At 39.2% G+C, this 24,662-nt stretch overlaps 1 protein-coding gene across 16 annotated transcripts in view; it reads left to right on the forward strand.

Annotated features, from left to right (window-relative positions):
- Nucleotides 1-24,662, forward strand: part of PLAGL1 (PLAG1 like zinc finger 1) — a 96,914-nt gene that overhangs the window by 48,242 nt on the left and 24,010 nt on the right. For all 16 annotated transcript variants that reach the window (XM_044924154.2, XM_044924153.2, XM_044924161.2 and 13 more), the window contains 2 exons: nucleotides 4,470-4,514; nucleotides 18,367-18,440. The gene's annotated coding sequence lies outside the window, so the exon portion shown is untranslated. The remainder of the gene's footprint in view (nucleotides 1-4,469; nucleotides 4,515-18,366; nucleotides 18,441-24,662) is intronic.

The raw sequence follows: 24,662 nt of genomic DNA on the forward strand, positions 1-24,662 counted from the left end.
CCTCCATATTGAGAGTTTCCTTCCGTATCATGTGTAATAACCACTGGGGTCATTCCCTTGGGATTTTCTTTCAGTAGGACTTCAGGAAAAAAACAGGTTCTTGACTTCTTAACCTGATAGTGGTCCTTTATTTAGTTCCAGGTTGCTTTTCTAGCCTTATAGTCTTGCTCCTCAGAATTAGACCAGTGACACAGCTGATATTAACTGCTCATTAAAATCTGAAGTCACTGCACTGTATATGAGGCTATGCTTTATCTTTCTGCAATTTCCTCAGCCTTAAGTGAATTTTCCAAAAAATTTCAGGGTCTCTTCAGAGAACAGTCACTTCACAATCCTACTAGCTAGATAGGAACCCTGTAATTTGTAATTCATAGCCCTTGTTAAATTTTTCCCTTTCATCATTAATCTTTATATCTCAGTGTCACTTCCAGTTGGTCAGGTTCTTAGAGATAGGGTTCTTGTACCTGCTGTGATACTTACATACAAAGAGCTATTGCTAAATAGCTACCACTGTTAAATACCTACTATAATTGTGCTACAATTTTGCAAAGTAAGTACTATTGTCTCAGTTTTAAATTGTGAAGAAACTCAGTATCAAAGAGATTAAGAAACTTGCCTGACAACAGTATAGTTAGTAAGTGGCAAAACTGGTTTGTCTGATTCAAAAGTTATTGCTATTTCTTCTATGTCATCCCACCTTGGAACTAAAAATAAATAGTTAAGTAAAATTATTAAACAGATGTGTTTTTTTTATAAAACACAACAGTGAAATTGCTTCACTTACATTAACAGTATGCTACTTTTTCTGCTGAGGTATGAATTACATGGGTAGGGGAAACGTATAAAGTGTGTCAGTCTTAAATATACAGCTTGATTTTTTAAAATATATATCACCTGTATAATCACTGCATGAAGACAGACAATATTACATCCATCCAGAAAGAGAAAATTCTCTCACTTCCTAGCCAGTACCTCCCCTAGAAGTAACACTCTTTTGATTTCCATCACTGTAGATTAGTTTTGTCTGTTTTTGAACTTTAGGGGTAACCAAGTAGTATGTACTTCTTTGTGAGTGACTTCTTGTTACCATGTAATAGGAGCAACTAAGAAACTCTGAGATCTAACAATCATGAAGGGCAGTCAGCTTGGGGTGCAGAATCTGGGTGATGAGGTCAAATGTTAGCTCTACTGCTTAATAAACTGTCTGATATTGGAAAAGTTTTTATTCTTTCTGAGCCAAAATTCTCTTGTATAAAAGGGATAAAACCACCTGTTCTCAGGTTGTTGTGACCAGTATAATATACACTAAGTGGCCTACACAGAACATATCCATAGGTTAAGCCAAGACTTTTTCTCAATTAAAATGATGAAATGCAATGGGGTATTTCAAGGAATAAATCAGAGATTTAATACAGGGAAGGTGACATGAGGAAGGAAAGAGGTGGGAGTCCCTGGACATTAAAGACCTCAGTCTAATATCCTGTAAAGGGTGCTTTGGGGCAGCCCTGGGCTCTTGCTTATCTCCAGGGGAAGGTAAGTATCTTTACTATCTCAACTTAATAATCTCTCTTGAGCTTCAGTGTCCTGATTTTTTAAATGAGGATAATAAGAATTGGTTTTGTTGACCTTGATAAGGATCCTTTGATAGAGTGTTGGAGATAAGAGCCAAGGGAATGGGTTGGAAAGTGAATGGGAGGTGAGGAAATGGGGATTACTGGTTTTCAATTCTTTTCCTTTAAGTTGATTTGAGATAGTTTGGAAACCCAGTGGAACCTAGAAGGCAATGCGAGGTCAGTGAAAATTTTATTAAATACCAGAGCATGATTGTATGTTGGGGAAAAGCACCTCTAGTAGAAAGGGAGAGGATAATCATGGAGAGAAAGCTTTGGATGGAGAGCCGGGATTGGTCTTTGTGCTAGGAAGGGTAATTTGTAGATTTAGCATTGGGAAGATAAGATGCTCTATCCAGTAATTTTTCCTTTTCTCCTTTGTGAAGCATGATGTAGGGATGTTAGCAGAGACAGCTGTGTCTACAAGTGTGGGAAATGAGATTTCATTTGGAAGGTAGCAAAAGTGGGAAATAATAAGACGTGGGAACATTCTGGAGTTGTGGAGGCTATGGAACTTAGCTGAGTCTGAATTGACAGAATTAGAGTAATGTCACTCTCCCTAGCTGTGAGACCCCACTTCTCCTGCAGTAGCCTTTCCACTGTGTTGTTTTGCTGCATTTTTAATATTACCTGAGCACTCTCCAGTTACACTGAACTGCCTACTATGGCTGTCCAAGTTAAGTCAAGGTATCCATAATTATTTGGTTAGCTCTCTGATTACCAAGTTGTATAGGGTTCGAGTAGTCTACCCAGCTTTCTCCCCTAGCTCTTGTTGTTTTGGTGTGAGATTTTGTAGAGAGAGAGGTCTTTCAGAAATGACTAAATTGTCTTCGTGTCTATAAAAGGTCATTACAATGGACCAAATGTTTATATCCACTCAAAATTTATATGTTGAATTTCTTACACCCAATGTGGGGATATTTGAAGATGGAGCTCTGGGAGGTATTTAGATCACGAGGGGTTGAGCCTTGGTGAGTGGGATTAGTGCCCTTATGAGAAGAGGCCAGAGAACTAGCCAGCTTTTTATTTTTTTTTTCTGCCATGTGAGAATACAAGAAGTCATCAGTCTGCAACCTTGAATAGGATTCTTACCTGAAAAGGATACTGGCATTCTTCTCAAACTCACATGGAACATTTATCAAAATAGACCACATTTGGGGCCATAAAACACATCTTAACAAAGTTAAAAGAATAGAAATCATATGATGTCTGCTCTCAGACCATAATGAAATTACAATAGAAATAATAGACATCTGGAAAATCTCAAAATATTTGGAGATTAAATAACATACATATAAATAACACATAGGTCAAAGAAAAAATCTCAAGGGGCATTTTAAAATATTTTAAACTAAATGAAAATAAAACTTATCAAAATGTATTGATGGCAGAGAAAGCAGTGCTTAGAAGGAAATGGATATGTTAGGAAAGAAGAACCATTAATCTGTGTTCCCACCTTAAAAAACTAGACAAAGAAGAGCAAACTAAATCTAAAGTAAGCAGAAGAAAAAAATAAGAATTAAAGCAGAAAAATCAATGAAATTGAGAATAGGATGTCAATAGAAAAAAATCAATGACATCAAAATAGTTTTTGTTTGAGAGATCAGTAAAATTGATGTCTCTAATGAGACTAAGAAGAGGGAGGATACAGATTACTAATATCGGAAATGAAGGGACATCACTTCAGATCCCTTGGACATTAAAAGGATAATAAAGGAATACAATGAACTACTCAGTGCCCACAGATTTGATAGCCTAGATGCAATGGACCAACTCTTTAAAGAAAACAATCTGCCAAAACACAGAAGAAGAAATAAATAATTGAAGATGATTTCTCAATTAAATAATTCAAATAATTACCTTCCAAAACAGAAAGCACCAGGCCCAGGTGGTTTTACTGGTGAATTCTTCCAAACATTTAAGGAAGAAATTATGCCAATTCTCTATAATTACTTTCAAAAGATAGAAGCAGAGGGAATACTTTTAAACTCATTCTGTGAGGCTAGCATTACCCTACTACCAATACCAATAAATAATTACAGTAACATTGTAGGATACAAATTTATTATACAAAAGCCAGTTGCTTTTCTGTATACTAGAAATAGACAAATAGAATTTGAAATTAAAAACACCTTTGCATCATTTTTACCATGAACCTAAAACTGCTCTAAAAAAAGATAACTTTAAAATAAATATTGAAATTGTGGAATCTTTGAGTGCAGACCGTACTTTAGCTTACCTTTTACCTTTTGATTTTTGAAATGAGTAGTGTATGTTAAGGTAACGAGGAAAAAACATCTCTCCAGAGAATTTCTTTCTTAAACTGAAACTTATTCTTGAATGCAGAAGGACAGAATTCTTTCTTTATGATTTGACATATAACTACATAGTAGACAACACATAATAAGTGAAATGATTGTTATTGTGAAATGAATGTTATTTTAGTGTTAGGGACAGAGGGAGGTTGTAGGAAAAAAGATAGGTGTGCTTATGAAAGGATAACCTGAGAGAAACTTGTGTTGATGAACTGTTCAGTGTCTTGGCTGTAGAGGGGATCAGTGAGTTCACAGGTGATAAAATTCTATAGAACTAAATACACTACAAATAGGTGAAATGAAACAGGGGAAATCTCAAGAGACCAGTATATTGTATAATACACACACACACACACACACGTATATTGATTGTGATATCGTACTTTAGTTTTGTGAAATGTTACCACTGGAGAAACTGAGTAAAGGACACTTAAGATCTCTCTTAAAACTTCATGTGGAATTTGCAGTTATCTCAGTTAAGGTACAATTTAAAATGTGCACACAACTACTATATAGAACTAATAATTTTTATTTTTGTTTTTAGGTTTTTCCCTGCCTACTTGAGGGAACATAGTCATCATTGGCTTTTGTAAGTTGGTATTTTAATTTTTTTCTGTCCTTCCCCTCCAATCTTTTATATTTTCTAATAGAGAACTTTTAGAGCAAAACTTTTTTTTATTGGTTCTTATTTTAAGGACGGTTTCACTTTTTCTGATACTGTTAGGTGATAATTGTTTTGAGAAAGTTTGAATTACACGTCTTGAGCTAAGGCCATCTGTTTCTTTGGAGTGACTTCCTATCAGGGTTATGATTAGCAGGAGCAAAGTGCCATCCGTGGACCTGAGGTTGTACATACATCCATCCTGTTGGGCATCACAGTCTTCACATTGTTGTGGCAGATGGTAAGAGGGGCACAGCACCCCAGGAGAAAGCCACTAATGTGAATGGTTTGACTAATGAGGTATAACAAATTCTATTTCATTTATCTGTGAAAATCTGTCAAATAGAAGAAATGAATGGAGAATTGCAGATTGTGAGAATTTAGCTTTATTCTCATTTTATCATTTGGAGTAGCTATATTTCTGTTCGATAACTTTTTCTTTGTAGCATATGGAAGACAAACAGGAAGATCTCCTGTTTCATGGTAGGTTTTTTTTTTTTTTTTAATTCAGTGAAATCTAAACATTTGAAATAGATTTTAATAAATATTTCTAACCTGGGAAATGAATTATTCCCTCTATCACTGAAAACATTTACAGTATTAAATGGCCAGTACCCTCTACTTCAGCCAGACTTTCCTCGTTAGTTTTCCTCGTCTCGGTATATGGCAACTACATTTCTCCAGCTGCTCACATAGTCTTTGTGACACTACATCACATCTTTTGGTCATCCCCTGTATCAGGAAATACTGTCAACTCTACCTAAAATATATCCAGAAGATGACTGCTTCTTGCCACGTCTTTCACTACCATACTGGTTCAAGCCTTCATCTTTTTATTAAAATAGCCTCCTAACTGGCTTCCCTGCTTTTATGCTTTCCCCCTATAATCCATTCTTCAAATGACAGCCAGATAAATTATTTAAAACTCCTAAGTCTGATCATGTTACTTTTCTGCTCCAGTGACTCCAGTGCCTCTCTTCACAGAGGCTTATCAACTTTTACATGATATGGGCCCCCATTACCTCTGATCTAACCCAGCCTATCACTGCTTGTCCTCACTCACCGCTTCAGCCACACCAATATTCTTGTTCCTTCATTAGGGTTTTGCAGGCACTGTTCCCACAAATAGCCACATGACTTGCTTTCTTATCTTCAAATCTTCACAAAACTGTCATCATCTCATTGAGGCCTTCTCTGACTAGCTTATTTCAAATTACCCCTGTTTCTCCCTGCCTTATACCCCTAGTACTTCCCCTCCCTACAGTATTTTTCTTAACCACTTTCTTGTATATATTTTACTTGTCGATCTCCCTTTCACTTGAAGATGAATTCCATGAGGGTGGGCATTTTTGTGTGTTCTGTTTACAAAGATGGGAAAGTGGGATGGGATTGTGTAGTAGTTACTGACTTTGCCCAATACAACCTTCTCTTGTTGCCTCCTGACCACAAAGATAGGTAAGTAAAAAAAAAAAAAAAGAGGTAATGAAAATGTCAATCATCTGTATATTTCTAAGGATGACTAGGAGAAAAAGTAGGTATGAAATTTGTTCTGAGAATATGCTTCACTTTCTTTTCAGTGCTTATTTGATTAGAAATTCTTTGGTAAAAATGAATAGGTCTTGATAATTTTAGTAAATGATTCCTAATGTCATGTGTTGCTGAAGATTTAGTGTTCTATCAGAATTTAGTTCCATAAGTGCCCTTTTTAAGAGCTGTAAATTAGCAGACAGCATGGTGGATAGCACAAGTTTTCCAACCAGGCATAGCCTGGCTTGAATTCTGGCTGTGATTCCAATGAGTACGCTATAAGCAACCTAATGAAGCTTTCTTAGTCACAGTTTGTCTTTTGTAAAATTGCGGTAATAACAACTATGAGGCTTATGAGGATTAATTGAGGTGATAGACCTAGCCATTAGCAGCATTCAGTAACTTAATTCTTTAATCCAATTTTGCTTGGTATTATATGTGTGAGATGCTCATAATAAATTATTTTATAGTATACTTTGTACAGAAGATAGTCTTTTATTATTTACATCATTACATATAGTAAATTTTGAAAAATTATTATATGGAAGACAAAATAACTAGGAGACATGGACTGCTCTGTAAATGACCCCAGACAATTTTTTGCATTTTTTGTAATATCTACATTTTAGCAGTGTAAAGAGGATGAAATGAGATAATTTAGATTTGTTAGTACTTATTTGTAAATATAAAGCACTAATGCAAATGTAAGGAGTTGAAACTTCTTACTGAGGGTACTTTTCACCAGCCATTATGTAGTAACAGGAACTGAATTTACTGTCCTAACTTATCAAAGCAAACAAAACTCCATAAAATGTGTGAAACAAAGATTTTCAGACTTTGGATGACAAATGGCATGAGACAGCTAACCATGAGATAAAGGAAACATATGTACCCAAGGACACAGTGTGAGAGGAGAACCCAAGCACAGCTCAGTAGTCACCCTGAATTGAGATGATAGAGCTGGGATAGAACTGGGAATTCAGGGGATTGAGGTAGCTAGAATTTGCAGGACAGAGGATGAGAGAGAAGAGAGTTGCACAAAGAGAGACTTCTGGAGATTTTTAGAGGGTTCCACTGGAGTTTTGAGCTAAGTACTGATTAGTGCATGCTTAGGAGAGAACTCCCCACGTCTTGGGAAAAGACTTCCCAAGTACTGCCTCAGTGCTGAGGCAGAACTAGTCCTAGACAAAAGGCTGTTCTGATCCTACCTGAAAAATCTTTAAAGTAAGCCATTAAAGAGGAATCATAAAACTTTTTTAGTAAAGGGCCAAATGAAAATACTTTGGGTTTTGCAGGCATGCTAAGTCACTTCAGTCATGTCTGACTCTGTGACCCCATGGACGGCAGCCCACCAGGCTCCCCCATCCCTGGGATTCTCCAGGCAAGAACACTGGAGTGGGTTGCCATTTCCTTCTCCATTTGCCAGCATATATGACTTCTATCGCAACTACTTAGCTCTGCCATTGTAATGATGAAGCAACCATAGGCAATATGTAAATGAATGGGGGTGGTTGTATTCTAAAACAAAACTGTATTTACATAAATAGACTGTGAGCCAGATTTGACTTATGGACCATAATTTGTGGACTCCTGGTTTAAAGGGTCAAATTATGGAACTTCCCTGGTGGTGCAATGATTAAGACTCGGTGCTTCAGTTGCAGAGGGCATGGGTTTAATCCCTGGTTAGGTTTAGATCCCATAGACTACATGGTATGGCCAAAACATTAAATAAATGAAGGGTCAAATTGTTTCTAGTTGCTCAAACGCAGCCCAGAACAAAGCTCAAGAATATTTAAGGGGTCTTCCCTTGTAGCTCAGTCGGTAAAGAATCTGCCTGCAGTGCAGGAGATCTGGGTTCGATCCCTGGGGTGGGAAGATACCGTGGAGAAGGAAATGGCAACGCAGAAACACATAAATCCAGTACCTAACAAGATAAAGTACACAGTATTTAGCATCCAATCAAAATTTACCAGATATGCAAAAAAACAGGAAATTTCAGTGGTTAGGAGAAAATTCAGTCAACAAAATGGACTCAGAAATGAAACAGATTTAATAAACAGATATTAATAAACAAATTTAATAAACATATTTTTAATAAGATTTTAATAAACATATTCACTAAATGAAGATATTAGAACTATGATTTAAGCTAGTTTTGCATGTTCAGGGTAATAGAGGAAGCATTAATTTGTTAAGGAGAGATGTAGAAGCTATAAAATTGCCCAAATTGATCTTCTGGAGACAACAAACATCTGAAATGAAAAATACAATGGACAGGATTAACAGCAGACTAGACACTGAACTTGACCCAGCAATAGAAAATTATATAAAATAAAACACACACCCACACAGTGCCTGGGGGGAAAAGCCCATCAGTAAGCTGCAGGATAACTTTACACAGCCATATATATGTATAATTAGAGTATCCAAGGGGAAGAGGGAACAGAAGAAAGATATTTTTAAAAATAATGGCTGAAAGTTTGCTAAATTTGATGAAAACTATAAGTCCACGAATCTCAGTGGTTCAATAAATATCTAGCAGTTATCCAAAGAAGAAAAAGATGAAGAAAATTATACCAAGGCACAATATAATCAGATAATTTAAAACCAGTAATAAAGAGAAAGATTTTAAAATGAGAACAAAGAAACTATAAATTTAGAGGAACAGAGAATGACAGCAGACTTTTCATCAAAACCAATGCAAACCAGAAGATAGTGGAACAGTGTCTTTAATGAAAGAAAAAACTGTTAACTTAGAAAAATCTATTAATTAGTGAAAATATTTTTCAAAAAAGATATTGAAATAAACATTTTCAGACATTCAAAAGCTTAAAGAATTAATAACTATTAGATCTACACTACAAGAAATGTTAAAAGTCCTCAGGAAGAGGAAAATAATACCAAGTGGAAATAAAGACCACCAGAAATGGTAACCACGTGTGAAAAGGTATAAGTTCTTTTTAATGTAAATCTTTTAAAAGAGATAATTATTTAAGTAAAAATAATAACAATGGAGTTGGGGTTTGTAAGATATATATCCCAAGTAGAAAATAAACCAATAAAGATCTGTAAGGCTTAAATAGCAGTATCAACAAGCTTGACCTAATTGATACTTATAGAATACTATATATATATACTATATGGAGAAGGAATGGCAACCCACTTCAGTATTCTTGCCTGGAAAATTCCATGGAGAAGCCTGGTGGGCTATGGTCCGTGGGTTCGCAAAGAGTCAGACATGACTGAGTGACTAACACACACACACACACACATAACACTATATATATATATGTATGTATATATAACACTATAGAACCCAACAAAAGCAGAATAGATGTTCTTTTCAAGCACACCCGGATCAGTTATTAAGATAGACCATATTCTGGGTAAGAAAACAAGTCAGTTAATTTAAAAGGGTTGAAATCATACAAAGAATGTTCTTGATCATAATGGAATTAAATTACAACAAATATATTTGGAAAAATATATTGTAACTGAATAACACACTTCTGAATAACCCCGGGGCACATTCTAGGCCATATGGAACACCTTACATTTAAAAGAATGACAGTCATACAAAATACATTCTCAGACAACAGTGGAATTAAAATAGAAATTAATAACAAGAAGATAGTGTGAAAATTCTCAAATATTTGGAAAATAACACACTTCAAATAATGCATGCATCAAAGAAGTCTCACAAAAAATTTAAAAATACTTTTTTAAACAAAAAGTAAAAATATAGTCTATAAAAATGTGTGAAAGTGTTAGTCACTCAGTCATGTCTGACTCTTTGTGACCCCATGGACTGTAGCCCACCAGGCTCCTCTGTCCTTGGAATTCTCCAGGCAAGAATACTGGAGTGGGTAGCTATTCCCTTCTCCAAGGGATCTTCCCAACCCAGGGATTGAACCTGGGTCAGCTGCATTGGAGGTAGATTCTTTATTGACTGAGCCACCAGGAATGTGTGGGATGCAGCTAAAATAATGCCTAGAAGGAAATTTATAGCATTAAATGTTTATGTTAGGAAAAAACCTAAAATCAATAACTGAAGTTTCTACCTTGTGAAACTAGAGAAGAGCAAATTAAACTTCAAGCATGCAGAAGAAAGTAAATAATAATTAGAGAAGTAAAAAAAAATGAAACTAGGAAAATGATAAAGAGAAATCAACAAAATGAAGTTTCTGAACATGATTAATAAAATGATAAACTTATAGCAAGGCTAACCAAGGAAAAAAGACATAAATTATCAGTATCAAAAAGGAAGGAGGAGCCCATGACTGCTGACCTCATGGATTTTACAGGGCTTATGAATACTACAAACAGCTTCTGCCCATAAATTTGAGAACTTAGATGAAATGGACCAGTTCCTAGGAAGACACTACCTACCAGAATTCATGCAGAGAGAAATAGATGACCTGAACAGCCCTATATCTATTAAAGACATCGAATTAATAGTATACATTCAAAGCAAACAATATCATCACCACCAACAAAAAGTTTCCAAAAAGAAAACACCCAGCCCAGATGGGCACACTAGTGAATTTTACCAAATAACCCACGTGACAGAAATGAAAAGAGTAATTGGGAAGTATTTTCAACCAAATAGAAATGAAATGTGTTTCCAAATAGGATGCAACTATAGCAGTGCTTAGAGGCAAACTTATAGCACTAGGTACTTATACTAGAGAAGAACAGTATCAAATTAACAACTCAAGGTAAAAGATTGTTAAAATTGTCTTCAAATATCTGAATGTCTTTTGTTTAAAAATATGTTTGTTTCATATGGTTGGAAAAGACAGTTAAAGGTGGTTATAAAAAGGCAATTCTTAGCCCATCATAGGAAAGAAATAGCTATCAAACTTGCACAGCTATGGACTCAGTTTCTTTGTGAGACATACTTCCATAAACATTCTTATGAGTTCTTCCCAACTATTAATTTTTGAGATAAACAATAATGAAGGAAAAAAAATTTCTCAGTGTTAGTAGGCTATAGATTAACTGATTTAAACTGATGTGTTATATAGTAGGTTATGCAATGAGCACTAATTTTTATTTTTATTTTATTTTATTTTATTTTTTGAGCACTAATTTTTAAAATCACAGAACTCTAGAATTAGAAGGAGCGTTAAGTGATGTTTAGTCAAACCATAGTAGCCTCAATTCCCTGCCTTTTAAAATATCAAAGCCTTGGATTAAAAGACAACAACAAAAAAGTGACTTCCCTGGTGGTCCAGTGGCTAAGACTCCATACTCCCAGTGCAGGAAGCCTGGGTTCGATCACTGGTCAGGGAACTAGATCCCACATGCCTCAACTAAGAGTTTGCATGCCTCAACTAAAAGATACTTCGTGGCACAACTAAGACTCCAGGAAGCCAAATAAATAAATATTTTTAAAAATTGAGGAGGGGGGGTCCATCTAAGTTTGCACATCAGCAAAAGCAGTGAAGGACAGTTGAATCACTAAATGACATATTTAGAATTCAGAGAAAATTCCATGAAGCTCAAGGACAATCAGGAATATTCTAGACATGCTTACATACTTGGTAAAAGTTGGATAAATCCGTCTCCTTTCCAAAGCCTCTTCTGGCTCTGTAGGACTTATTGGCCTGTCTCTGTCTTCCCATAGTATTTTGTGTACTCTGCACTGTAGCATCCACATACCACCATCTACCAATTAAGGGTTACAAAAAATGAGACAAAGAGGAAAAAGTAAGATTTGCCGTTTACCTCTGGCAATCTTTTTCCATGCTCGGAAGTCAACCCATTTTCTCCTAATGATTAGTGTGAGCTAGCTAAAGCACTAGCTACATAAAGCAAGTATTCCTATTAGGTATTTTTCTCTTTGTGTGGCAATAGTCTGAATTCCTGCCTATCACCAGTACATTTCTACTTAAAATGGTTAAATGACAAGAAGTAAAACTTGCATTTTTTTTTATAAAATTTTACAGAAAAACCACATTGTTGCTTTATAGTAACCAGGCACTTGTCTCGGTTATTATTTTTTCAAGACAACTCAATTAATCTATTTTGAATCGGAGCTTATCTTTTATGACAGTTTGATCTTGGTTTTAAAATTACTTGGCCTCATAAAAACATAGACTTGAGGGCTAAATTTTTAGTGCTGGAGGGAATCATGTAATCTGGATGCTGAAAGTTAAATTTTGTGTCTTTTATTGTAAGTATTTTTTTCCCCTTTTAACCAGTTTTATATTGGTTTGATTTTCAGCATCAATGATAACAGCTACCATTACTGAGCATTTCTTACATGCTAACACTGCTCTAGGTGCTTTCTATAGGTTATTTACCTATAGAAAGGTCTTCTTAAAGTAGACATTTCAAAATATTGGTTAGTCAATAAATAGCTTAATTTATGTCCTACTGGCAGTTTGATCCTTTGCAAACCCTGTGAAAGAAGGTGTATGCGTGTGTGCTAAGTCACTTTAGTCCCGTCTAACTCTTTGTGACTCTATGAACTGTAGCCCGTCAGGCTCCCTGTCCAAGGGATCCTCCAGGCAACAATTCTGGAGTGGGTTGCCATTTCCTTCTCCCAGAATCTTCCCAACCCAGGGATCAAACCCGCATCTCTTACATCTTGTGCCTTGCAGGCAGGTTCTTTACCACTGAGCCACCAGGGAAGCTCATGAAAGAAGGTACTATTCCTCTTTTACAGATGGGGAAATACTATTAATTGCTTAATTTACAAAACTACTAAAAGTTGACACTAAAACTTAAACGTGAATCTGACAGCACAGCCCATACTCTTAAACGCTGCCTCCTTGAATGAGCAGCACAATGCATTGAGCTTGCAGATAGATTCTGAGGACTTATTTAATAAAATTACGAAGAATGTCAGTGAATAATTATATGCAGAGGTGGTAGCTAGGTGCAATGGAAATAGCATGGGATTTAGAAAAAGTATTTAAAGTTGTGACTCATCTGCTTATTTGTTCTGTGACTTTGGCAAATCAATTTATTACCTCTCTTGAGGCTGTTTTCCTCATACAGAAATAGAAATTCATAAAACCATCTATCTCAGGTGGTTATAGTGAAGAGCAAATTGATGTTTCTAAGTGCTTTGTAAATGCTTTTGAAATGTATGTAAATGAATTGATGAGTGTATTTCATCATTTGCTGTAGCCTTCAAGTAGCAACTTTTCTGAGTGCTTTTAGAAAGTGATTTGATTTATAGAGACACAGGAGTTTCCAGAGCAGCTCTATTGAATTAGAGTGATCTGTTATAAAATGAGATCTGTTATAGATTGCATTCTATAGATTACAGAATAACTCAGAAGACCAGCTTTCTTCGATGAGGTACATCGTTTTTGAGGAACGGTTATTTCACAATACTTTGTAAAGAAATTCTTTACAGATGTTTCTGTCTCCATTTTGGAAGAGAAGGGAGGCAGAGAGGCCAAAGTGAGTTAGTGCCAGAGTCAGCTTTGAGTTTCCAAGAATTCCGCCACCTTTCATGCACAGTTGGGAGTTCTGTGTTCTCTTAAGTTTATATCTGTCCCAATTTGAGAAATGTCAAAAGTCTTTACTTTGAGGGCTGTTTAGTACCCTACACAAAATGGCCTCTTTGGCAGTCAAATGAATAATCAGTGAAGGGACCCCCCTCCCCCGCTTCCTCCCCGAAGGTCCTAAGATGGACACGTGGGAAGGTCGTGTTCTGTGTCAAGGAATGAGTTCTCCATACCTTTCATTCCAATCTTGTTTATTTTCTTTTTAGTTTAGGAATTTTGAAACTTAACCCGTGTATTCCCTTGTTTACTCAGGGTTAGCGGCAGAAATGGAACAGACCACAATAAAAGGAACGCATTTTATTCCAGGCTTTCATGAATGTGGTAGCCAGTCAAGGCAGCCATTCAGGATTCAGTGGGGACTTTGGAAATCTTTTAATTCTGTGTGTTCAGTGTAGGGAACCAGTCAGGATAATCCACTTTCTTTCCTAGTTCCTCCCTCTGGCTCTCCTCTCCCCCTCACTAACCTTCGTCACTCCCCACAAACACACACACGCCTCATTCACACACAGACCGTCACTTAAGAGCTTGGATTACTAGTTTCCGTGATTACCTAGCTCCCATCAAAAAGCTAACTGTTCTATCTCTGTCTGGGTGTGTGTTTTGCAGACAAGAGTTTATGCACGCTGAGTCTCTTTAAGTCGTGTGGCCTCGGCTGGAGATGAAGGCCTGAGGGAAGCCCCAGGAATTACAGCTCTCAGTTCATCGTATGGGAGCAGTTTCCTGGGTGCGAATGAAGAAGGGCCGTGCGTGTGGCCGCCCTCCTGTCATCAGCAGCCCCATTACACTTAGAATAGTGTCCCAGTAGATTGGGTACGGTGACACGAAAGAAATTGCAGATTAAGTGAGACCATTGCTTGTAGGATCGCAGGGTGGAGAAAGAAAGGGAGAGTGAGCGGGTGCAGTTTATTTATGGAATGTCGGGGGGCCATGGTGGCTCAGCGGGTCCTAGAGGCAGAGGACTTCCCTCCCTGCTTGTTTTCTCCCTCTGACCTTGGATGAACTAGCGAGCAGTATATTATGCCGCTTGATTGTGCTGGTTTGTCATGGTTAGCATTCTGGACTGTCACTGGAATGTAGGAAACGGATGAATTTGAATTGAACCATGAGGTGGTCTGCCGGGCCCTCTCCTTGTCTCGAGGAAACCTGTCGCTGTTTGTCTGGGCCTGGCCTAATGAAAGCAATGGAGGGAAAGAGAGGTGGGCCTTTGATCTCTTTGTTGCAGCTGCTCCCTGGGAACTCGCTGAAATCAATGCCCTGTTTTCCTGAAGGAATGAATGGCTCTGCCTAACTAGCTTTGTGAAGCCGTGGGGGAATTCACTGCCTCTGTTTATTGACAGCTGAAAAGGAGCACATGGGGTGGAATGGACCTTCATGTGAAAACCAGGCATAGGGAAAATTAGACCTCAATTTAACACAGAGGAATTTGGAAATTCACCCCAAAGGAGACGGTGGTTTCTCATGCTTACATTAGAATTACTCGAGTTTGGGGCTAGTGTGTAATGAACAATGGAGGTTCTGTCACAACTGTGTTATAAGTAGGAATATGATATGCATAATAAATGATGTTAAGTAGAAGTTGATTCAACACCCTCCTTGTTTTTTTAAACACAGAAGTAGAGAAAGGCAGATGTTAGCCATGATATATAATCAGGTGGTTCTTTTATTTTTGCTTTCAGAAGAAGAGAAAAAAATTGATACTGAAAATAAGCATTGTTAATGTGATATTACCAAGTTTCTAGAATGTGACTTTTATTCACTTACATTTTGAAACATCTTTGAACTTTGTATCTAAGTTTCATTCATGGGAACTATTCAAACTATTCATGCTGTTCTGGATTGTGTGTGTTGAGTGGGAATACAACAAATCATAGTTATTTTTAAAAATGTATATTCTTAGGATATTGTAACCGGAAGTCTGTGTCAAACATAAATAAGACTCTAGACCAATTTAGCATTTGCTATGAGAACAGTTCATAAATCCTAACATTACTGCCTTACTTTTGACAACACAGTAAAGAAAAAGTTGAATTTATCGCAAGGAAACATCACCAGACCTTCTTTTATATCTCCCCTCTCTGGCTTGATTTCCCAGGAAGAATTTATAGCTTCTTCCTTTGGCCCTCAGCCCTCTGCACACACCTCTATTATAGCACTTAACACATTGCCCTGTAGCTCTTTGTTTAGGTGTATTCTTCTAGCTGGAAGTAAAGCAGCTGTGTCGTATTCGTTTTTATATCTCCAAGCGCAGCAAAGCTCTTGGCTCAGTGAATGCGTGCTGAATGAATGGGGATTGATAGCTCCCCGTACATTACTTTGAATGTAATTACTTATGCAGGCTTCAACGGCAAATACTACATTTTGGGAAAACCTGATTGATCTATTGTTACCTGATTGGTGCTATAGCTTTTTAAAATCTTTCCTTTATGGAGAATTATTAAACAGTTTTTCAACGTGGCAAGTTGTTTGGGCAGTCCCTCAGCCTGCGAACAGGAGGCATAGAAAGTGTACGGTGTTGTCCTTTTCAAATCCAAGCTCTCTCCTGTAATATTCTTTTTAAAAATTATGTCTCAACATAGTGTTTAGATATTTTCACTAAGAAGATGAAAAAATTTTTAGAGTTTTGTAGACTTTCACCTGACCAGATTTAGTGATTGAGATGGACAGACTTCCATTCTACATGATTTAATTCTATGGTGGAATGTTAAATAATGCAAAACAAAACCTTTGACAGTTTATGTAACTAGCTTTACTACTACTGTATTTTATGAACCCCTTGACTCTCAGTGAAAAATGTAAAGGAAATTTTGATCCTAGAGGACTAACTCCCGTGAGTTCACAGGAGCCTAAGACAAGCCCAGTTCTGAATTATTCTCAAGTTAATCCCAACTGCTTTTTAAACCAGAGCTGTAAGTGGGAAATAGTTGTCAATATTCTTTGGGAAAAAAATGACATCTTAAAATCATAATGGAAAACTTTAGAAAATGTTGGGGAGGGGAGGTGAAGTAAGCACACAAGTATAGGATCTGGCTCATATTTTATTCTCCATGTTATTTTTGTTTTATTTTTACTCCAAGATTATGTCCAAAGACATCTATTTGATTTTCTGTCTTGATTAAAAGTAGGAATGAGGTTTAAAAAACAGTTTTACATATTGGTGAGTCGTGGGAGCGTCCTGCGTAGGGATAGGCACTTGCGTGGGCTGTACGAATGTGATCAAGTCAGCAGATCATGTTTCTGCTGAGATTTTAGATTTCTTACGAAACAGGAAAATTACCGTGGCCTTGATCATTGATAGACTCTCGCCCCCAGAAGTATTAACTTGTAGATAAGAAAGCTGTAAGCCTCGTACTTAGGTTTTATAACTTGGCTGCTCTGTCCTCCCAGTTTCTGGAAGTAATTTCGTGTGACATCATACCTGAGTTGGGGGGGGGGCGGGGATGAAGGGTGGAAGGAGAAGTGGGGAGTCAAACAACACTTTTGCGTTGGATATTTCAGCTTAAAAGCGATGAGGCATATCTTGTCCCCACTGATAGAACGATATGCACGCCCCAGGGGGTGACTGCAGTTAAAAGTTGTGTTCTTGCTGGGTTTATAAAACCAGTTAATGTCAACTGCATGATCCTTTATAAAAAGAGCCCTTTTCTTAGGCCTGAAGTCTGTTGTCATATACAGGAAGAAGAATGTCAAGTAATTTAGTAAGAGTCAAGCCCTCAAAATAAGTTTGGGGATCGGCATATATGAAGTCTTCATGTTTTTGTGTGTGTCTACCTCCATCAGCAAACTTCCTAGCAGAAAGATACCAGATCCTCCCTCTCAAATGGTTTTCATCCATCTAACAAACAAAGCAGACCTATTAGGGGCTTACCTACTCATTGAAAGGAGACATCCTCCTTGTGGGTTAGGTTGAATGACAAGAAAGATGGGTACACTTATTGTCAGCAAGTTCTGTCCTTCAGGCCTCTACTCGGAGTAGTAACCTTGTCTTTGAAGAAAAAAAAAAATGGAGTTCAGCAAAGGTTCCTTTTGGTCTTAGGTTTTTGTTTTGTTTTTTGTTTGGCTGTTTGTTTTTTGCCTTTTAATGGTCTTTCCTGGCTCTTTGACAGTCTTCCCCTCTTGCCCCTTCACGCCCTGCTCCCATGGGTCCACACTCCCTTTTCCTAGAGGAGAGTGTTCTTAGTTGACCCTTTTAGAAAAGGTTCTGATTATCATCTGATTGCTTCCTGAAGCTCTGAGACATTCTCACTTGAGTTGGGGTCTCTGGAAAAGAACTGCAAATATACCAGTACAGCTTGCTTCCTGGGTGCAGTGTTCAGCACTTCACTCTGACTCCTTTAATCCTCAAAAGGCCCCTGGGCTGTAGGTACGGTGATCGTCTCCATATTAAGGTGAGAAGCCGAGGCAGAGAGCTGTTCCACAGGCGGTGAGAGGTTTCTAGTGGCTCCAGGTGACACCTGGGTCTGAACCGTGGGCCTTCTGGCACCATGGCTGTGGCTCCTCACGTCACCGCGTTGCGTCTCTCAAACTAAAAATTCTGTAAGAACTCAGAGTTGTGTCTCTGGAAGGTTGGAATATGACATGATGGTATATGGACAGACAGTGTTTGATCCTGGCGTTCCTGAACTTGCGTCCTGAGTGTGAATGTCTCCTTACACAGTTACTCAGTGTGACTTCCCTCAATGCCTTTCTGTGTTTAACCTTTTGATTTTTTTTTTTTCCTCCTCTTCTAGGATTGCTCTCACATCTGGTGTGGCCTCTGTTTCAGGTCACATCTGAAACTCCTCTGGACCCCAAGCTTAGAAAGGTAAGTGTATCCCCACGACACCGTCTGACTTCTGCCCAGGCTGCGTGCCATGGCCAGCGTGAGTCTGTGTTCTTATTCTCCTACTTTAGAGCACACGCCACAGCCTTCCGCAATAGTGGGGCTGATGTCCCAGAGAACACTCGCTGTCTGAGATTTCTCATTGGAGGAGCTGTAGGCCTTGAAGGAAAAAAGAGGGTTGAGGAATACAAAAGCCTGTTTTTCACTCTTTAGAAAAATCAAGAGAACATGCTAAGAACTGTCATTAATGTTTATTCATGTAACTTTAGAAATAAGGGGCTTTATACAGCTGACTTTTATTGATCATGACTTCTTTATTAGAAACTTGTGACCTCCCTCCCTGACATTTAAAAAGATGTTTTCAGATGAAAACAGATTAATACTAGGGGAACTTGGGGGAGGATTATCTTCCATTTAGAATCATATTTAGAATGTTGCATACATTTCAACTCAGTTTCTAAATCATGCTCCAGCGTCGTAACATGAGGTGATTTTTCAGTTTGCATATATTCTGTCCAAATTTCCTAAAATTATGAAATAAGTATGCTGCTAAATCCAGTGGCGGTAACCTAAATTTGTGGGAACTCATGGTTGACGGGATCCGTGATATTTATCGCAAGTTTTTATTTTTCTCCACCATGTGGAGATTATGATTTGTTTTAAACACCCATTTCAAAATAATGACACCTAGTTCGAGCCTTAAATTTCATATCCAACATTCTGGTTGTTTTTCTCCTGTAAAATGTATTAGTTCTCTGTTTAAGCCCGTTGCCTTCTTCACCCTTAAGGAGCCCTCCTCCTGTTTGCAGCTCTGCTGCTAACGGTATTGCTTAACCATAACTGTTGGCCTCTCTCCACAGATTTTTTTGCAAAGTGTCCTTGACTGTAATATGCCATATTTTTTTAAATTCCAATCTTCTTTGTAAGTTTCCTTATATCCCATTTTATACTTAAGGTTTTTTTTTTTTCTCTTAAACTAGATAAACCACTTCCAATTTCATTTTACTCTTGGGACTGACTTCTAGAAAGGCTGCCCACAGCTGCTCCAGGTGAAAGGCCAAAGTCAAGAGAATATTAGATATGTGTGTTTAAGTTCCTGTTCTCCAAATGGTTCTAATTGAAATTAGTCCACTTCCCCACCCACACATTCAAAAAAAAAAATTCTAGCAAAATCTAAAGTTGCCAGAATCGCTTCTGTATGTCATTTATGCAGCTTCATGATATGTGTAAGACCAGTTCATGCGAGTCCAGTTGTAATTGTTTTCTCCAGTTAAATGTGACATTGCCGTTAAAAGCCCAGCTAATAATATTATGCTGCTTAAGAATTTAGAAGTCTTTCGACTACATGACATACAAAACTTTGAAGCAGGAGAGAAATAATTAGAAATTTCTTTTACAAGAACATGTTAGAAAAGAATTGTGTCATGGTGGTCCAAATCAAAGAAAGATTATTGAACTGAATCAAAACCTTACATTCTTGCTGTTAGACGTATGTATCCTGACACAGATTATTAATATTTCCTAATTGTGAGCATATCCAGTGTGTAAAAGCACTCGTGATACTTATTAACAGGGCACATCTACTTTGTACATAAACTTCAGACTCTGCCCCAGTCACTGTGCCTCTGTGTGTACATCTGTAACGCATCATCTCGTAACAGCTCTGCCAGGTAGAGAGATGTCAGCATAAAGAGAAGTTAGGGAACTTGCCTGAGGTTACATACCTGGCAAGTAGCAGAGCCAGGGTTTGGACCCAGAGCCATCTGATTCCATAGCCAGTCTTTTCTGCACCCACCAATCCATCGTTCCTAGACTGTGTCTAGGAATACTATCATTTGGTTAATGTTTTTTAACTAACTGTAGGAACCACAACCTGTATTAGGTAGAGTATGCTTTTAGTAAAAGAATAAGGGAGAGGAAAACTCATTATCATACACCACTTTTAGGTAAGGAAAGTTGCTGTCTAAGAAATAGTATTAACTTTTTTTTTTTTTTCACTTTCTTGACTCCCCAAAAAGAAAGTAGTCAAGGCCTGAGGGGAGCTGAGGGCAGGGGCATAATATAGGAGAGTATTAAATATTATTGTTAAAACGAATAAATAAAGCACATTTCTCTATCAGTGTGTTTAAAATAGAGCTAGCAGTTATGCGTGTTTATACTATAACAAAGTGTACTTTATTTGGGGAATAACTTAATTGATCCATTATGTGGCATTACCAAGGTAATTTTTTCCTTTTTGTTTGAGCACAGGAATTAAAAGTGATTCATAAAAACACACACACTTATAACCAGCATGTAAATTAGAACCACATTAGGGTGATCATCATCTTTTGTTGTTTTCTAAAATGGTTCCAGTTTGCCCTGTATATTCAACTTAAAGTACGCAAAAGTGTTGCAAGTTTCAACTCAGGAGAGATTTAGAGCTCCCTGTGAACACCCAGTTTTACAGAGAAGCTTCAGTGTTCAAGTACTGCAGTTAGTCTTTTTGTGTGCAGTTTTTTTAACAAAATTGTTGGCTGTGTTTCTTCCCAAGGAATTACTGTTTTACTGATTTGAATGTATAGATTGGATACATGCAGAACCTACTCTGTCCGTCTGCTGTCTGAGGTCTCTTTCTATAACTTGAGCCTGAGCGTATTGCTGTCCTGATTAAAAACTTGCAGTGCATCAGTCAGGACTCTTGGTTGCAACTGACAGAAATTAATGGGACCACTGAACAATTCCAAATGGCCAAGTGACGGGAGCGTATTTGCATGTTAGAAGAATCGCTCTGACAGCAGCATTGTGACTCGAATGAAGGGATGAAGGGGGGCCAGTCTGAGAACAGCAAGACTGAGGAGTCCGTAGGGATCTCGGTCTCCAGTATGTAGAAATGTCCCTTTACTTATGAGCTCTTTATTTGCCAGGCTAGTAGTTGTTTGAAGGCAGCCCCATGAAAATTGAGTTTTGGCCAGTAGAGTGGGCTGGGCCCCCATTCTGCTGCGTACCCTCATCCCCGCTCAGTTTTGGGGTGCCACCGATTGGAAAGTGGGTGGTGAGGGTTTGGGGCTGGGCCTGGGTTTGTTGACTGCCCCCTCCAATATTCCCTCACCCCCCCTTCCTGTGTGAGAAGGGAAGCGAGGTCAACAGAGGTCAGACCCTTGTGAGAGCTGAGTGGCCCCGTGCTCTGGTTTTCCAAACGTCTATCTGCTTGCTCAACCCACCCCAACTTCCAAGCTCCCCATTTATGGGTTCTCTTCTTGGGTACCATTTAATAGAAAATACTCATTTTCCTACTAACCAAAGCAGAGAGTGGGGACTGGCTTGGCCGCCCAGCCTCTGTGATGGGGCATGTGCTCCCTAGATGGCTCCTTCTGTCCGAGGTCTGTCTGCTCTCTGGATGTGCCCCTCATGCCAGGCAGACTTAGTGGGTAATTGTGCACCAGGAAGACGGGGTCCCCTGTTTGGTGATCCTTGCACATCTGACATTCGGCCAACCAGAGCTCCCTGTTCTAAAAGTTCTAATCTCAGCATCCTGGCTGATACATCTCAGCTTATCTAGAATCCTCTCTGGTTTTCATCAGGGACTTTATGAGCCTCATCTGAAGTCTCAGATGTTCAGCCACAGGATTTAAGTGGAATTTGTTTTGAGGACGTGACTGACCTCAGGGTCCAAATCCCTGTAGACATTTGGTGCCACAAGGACCTACGATTACCGCAGTGTCTTTGAATCAACAGATTTGTCACATTTATGTGGTTTTTCCTCTCTGACACCTCAGTTTCCAGCACACCCTCACTTCTATCTTCTGGGAACCGACACCCCACTCTGTCCCAGTGGGCTGGTCTAGGGGGGCATGTCCAGTCCCGGAAGCAGGGCTGTCCTGGGCCTCAAGAAGTCTAGCAGCATCAGCCTCTCACTTTCTAATCCCTGGTAGACTTATGTTTTCTCCTTTGGTTTTTAAGCAATTCAGAGTTTAAGATAAAGGCCTTAAAGATAACTTTCTCTGCCTCTCCCTCTTTAGGTATTTGCATAGGAATCAGAGGCGTTAATCTTGCGAGTAAACTCCTAACATCTGCCCTTATTTCCTTCCTTCCTTCCTTCTCTATCAGCCCTGGGACCAAAGCACAGACCCTAGCGCCTCTGCAGAGTCCCTTCGCCTCTGCAGCAGAAGGGTAGCATTTTTTTGAGAAATAATCTGGCTCCGCGTTGTAGCAGTGGAAGCTAGTCTGTAGCACAGATGCGCATGACCCTGAGGGCGTCGCACTGTAGGCGCCCTCATAAGTCTGACTCTCACTCCCCTCGCACATCAAGCATGCAGAAAGTGCACTCCCTTTTGTGTTCATCATTCCGTCAACCTAGAGAGAAATTTCATTGCAGTCATTCTTCGGTGTCTCCCTTTCTCCCATGGCATGTGTCCTAGAGCCTGAAGGTTTCCATGGCCCCTGGTGAGTAAGGGCTGGCCTTTGGTGTATGATGAGAGTAGCTGGGGTATGATAGTAACTGAGTGGTCTTTTGAAGCCCTACACTCTTGCCCCAGGCCTGAGCTCCCTGAGCACAGCCGCCACTGTCCTCTGGAAGCTTCTGTCCTGCCTTAGGGACAGAGCTGTGCAAGGCCCCCCACCCCTTCATTTAGGGGGAGAGTATCTTTTTCTCACCCTCTTAACTTCTTCCCAACTCTGAAGTTGGGCAGAACCTCCTCACTGGGTTTAGACGTTAAGAAGGATAGACTGCTTCTGCTGTCATCTGGGCTAAAACACAAGCAATTACAAAGCCTGCACCTGTTTTAAATGAGCTAGACAGGAAAACTCTTGGGAGAACAAACAAAGTAAAATTCCAGAGTTGTCCTGCTGCACTGATTTGGACTCTGTCACGAAGGCAAAACACCACCCAAACACTGGTAACTATGGAAATGAAGAGAAGGAAACACATCTGAGAGACAATAAGCCCGAAGACTGTGCAGCTTAGTCAGTGAGAAAAATCTAGTATGCCTCCAGGGTTTCTGACTTGGGAGCAGCCAGAAAGCAACATGGTGAAGAGAGTGACCTGTTACTAACATGGACTCTCAAAGCCCACGCTTGGGATGCAAAGCTCAGCTCAGCTGCTCACTGAGCGAGCCACCATAGGCCGACTGACATAGCTCCTCAGCCTCAGTTTCCCCATAAGTAAGGTGGGGTTAATGCTCCCTACTCATTTGGCTGTTTGGAGCATTAACTAAAGCCATGAAAAAAAACGGCCATGACCTGCTGAGCATCCACTAAATGTTAGCTCTTATTACGTAGCAGTGCCAGTAGCTAAAATGGGTGATGCTGGAAGGTGAGCCGTGTGGAGCCCCGCTTCAGAACAGGGGGCCTCCGGGGCCACTGACAGTATCTAAGCTGAGAGATGCAGGAGGAAGTTACTTGGATTCGTCTGAAATGTGAAAGAAATTGATGGCTGAAGACAGTAGTAGATAGATTGATCGTTGAAGAAGATAGATAGTAGATGGTTCAGGACTGAAGACCCCAAGAAGTAGCTGAAACCCTGGGCTGTGACTGACCCCCCAGGGATTGTGTCAGAAGGTAGGGGGCCAGGTGCCAGGCTCACGGATCTGTTCACACTCCCAGTTACCCTTTCACAGCATGGGCCTCGGGGGTCATCTTCAGAATGACTCGGTTGTTGTGAGGTGAATACAAATACCCAGTTTACAGCCTCCACTCCAGAGGTATAATCTCAGTTGCAGTGATCAGCTCACTGAAGTAAGATTTACTTGTCTAGAATCTACCAAATCGGGTGGGCTCCTTTCCATCAGGAATTATAGTCCTTGGTGGGGGCGGTGAGGGGGTTGGGGAGGTGTGGCGCGGGGAAGAACTTATCTGAGAGGCTTTTCGAAAACAGGGCTTGCACATCCTCCAGCCAGAGGACTCTCGCTGAAAGCCCAGACAGGCCTCCCGGTGTCAGGGCTTGCCCGGCTCTTTCCCACTCAAATCATTTGAAAAAAAAAAAAAAAAAGTCAGTTTGAAGAATTTACTTAAGTGAAATCGGGAGTAGCTTGAAGTGAATGAGCTGAAACTGGAGGGAAATCCCTTTGTTCAATTCGGGTTTCAGTGAATGCTCAGCAGGCAGCTAAACCAGTTCATTAACAGAGAAGAAGCCGTGTTTCTCAAACGCAGCCCTCAGCAGCTAATGCCTAGAAAAACAGACTGGGACAGCCAAAAATGCATTCTAGAAATCCGAACGCTCTAGAT

Source organism: Bubalus bubalis, chromosome 10 (assembly GCF_019923935.1).
Source record: "Bubalus bubalis isolate 160015118507 breed Murrah chromosome 10, NDDB_SH_1, whole genome shotgun sequence".
In the NCBI taxonomy this organism is placed as follows: Eukaryota; Metazoa; Chordata; class Mammalia; order Artiodactyla; family Bovidae; genus Bubalus; species Bubalus bubalis.